Raw genomic sequence first — 2,046 nt, 5'->3', positions numbered from 1 at the left:
ATAGGTTCATCTTAGTCTCCCTTGTCCTGAAAGCTGCTGAGACTTTCAGCTTCCCTGTCCTGGTGTTTTTTTTTTTTTTTTTTTTTTTTCTGTAAACAATAAGAGAACTGTCCCTGAGCTTCCCTCTGAGTTTTTCCTTGAATTCTTTTGCTAGTGAGACCAAGAACCTCAAATCTTAGGGTAACATGCAACATCTAATGTGGGGCTCCCAGAACTTTCCAGGACAAAAGAATTCTGTTCTTGTCATCTCTCCAAGTGTGGTAGCCTTGGCTACATAAGCACACCCTCTCTCCTAGGACAACTTCTTGCTACTAGAATTCTGGGACTGTCATGGTGAGGAGGAGGGAAACTTGGTTGGCTAGCAGGCTCCAAGGTCTAATTTAGATATCATAGATATCACAATGCAAGAAGGAATCTTGATCTTGTAGACGCCCTTTCGTTCAACAAATATTTTTACTATATACCGAATGCCAAGAGCCTTTCTAGAAAGTAGAGGTAAGGTTTCTGCTTTCGTGGCATTTATAGTCTTGTTCATTGGAGGCTGTCAACTGCACTGCATGTTGAGAAGTGACAGAAATGGGCTATGATAGTCTCTGAAACAAGTTACAAAGTTGAAGAACACCTCACATTCTGAAGCTTTGTGACATTAACATGTTGAGTTGTTTCTGATCAAATACCATCCATGATCCTTGGGACAGCGTTTCAGAGGTAGAAGGCAGGTGCCACTGCATTTGTGCTTCAGGAAGAAGTACAGGGTAGGGAGGGGCTTCCTGCATAGACTCTGTCCCTTTCATTGCTCCTCCACAAGAGTCTTTTGAAGAATCCTTCATTCTCCACGGAAGGATCAGTACACTTTGCTTGAGGCCTGTACTGGCTAGCTTTGTGTCATCTTGACACAGCTGGAGTTATCACAGAGATAGGAGCTTTAGTTGGGGAAATGCCCCCATGAGATCCAGCTGTGGGGCATTTCCTCAATTAGTGATCAAGGGGGAAAGGCCCCTTGTGGGTGGGACCATATCTGGGCTGGTAATCTTGGATTCTATAAGAAAGCAGGCTGAGCAAGTCAGTGCAAACAAGCCAGGAAAGAACATCCCTCCATGGCTTCTGCATCAGCTCCTGCTTTCTGACCTGCTTGAGTTTCAGTCCTGCATCCTTTGGTGATCAACAGCAGTATGGAAATGTAAGCTGAATAAACTCTTTCCTCCCCAACTTGCTTCTTGGTCATGATGTTTGTGCAGGAATGGAAACCCTGACTAAGACAAGTTCAGAATCAGCCTGCTGCCGGTGATTGTACTGTAAGCTTCCTGGAACACAGCACGTGTGTGCTGCCCGTGGTGGTTTTTCCCTTGGAGCAGCACATGGAGCAGCTGCAATGGAGGTGATCTGCACTGCCACACCGGACATATTTACTTGGCTTCTCATACCGTTTGCAGCCCTCTTCTTGTAGCCGAAGTTTTGGGAGTGCAGTCCCCGGGCCAACAGTATTTGTGGCACTGAGAGCTTGCAACACTCTCCAAGTTCTCATCCAGCTCCAGGCTTAGTGAGTAAGAAACTCTGACAGTGAGACCTTTCTGGTGAGATTTGTCTCTGGCCAGGATTCAGACCGACAGAACATCATATAATCCATAGTTTTAAGGAAACTAGAACCTTCCAGGGAGTTGGAAGTCTGCATTCATTTTGGATTCCTCATGTTTCCTTACTTTTTGGAAAGTGTGATGGTATAAGTGTTTAAGAATGGTGTTTACCACACAGTGTTCATTAGCTGATTTTATAACGTATGGGATGATATCTAGTTCATTGGTATATGAACATTTTACTCATGTCCCTTCTTATGTTAAATTTTTTTAGATTAAAATTTTTTTATTGCAGTTCAGAGTATGGTATCAGGCTGGGTGTCAGTGCATTGTGACTGTAACAGCTCATCACGCTGTCTTGGGCAGTAGCTACATCCAGCTCACAGACTCCTGCTAAGGCACTGGAAAGGCACAGGCATCCCTGCATCCATCCTCACTGGGAAGGCACAGGCATCCCTGCATCCATCCTCAC

This window comes from Mus pahari, chromosome 11, assembly GCF_900095145.1.
Source record: "Mus pahari chromosome 11, PAHARI_EIJ_v1.1, whole genome shotgun sequence".
In the NCBI taxonomy this organism is placed as follows: domain Eukaryota; kingdom Metazoa; phylum Chordata; class Mammalia; order Rodentia; family Muridae; genus Mus; species Mus pahari.
Note: the sequence above shows the minus strand (reverse complement) of the source record.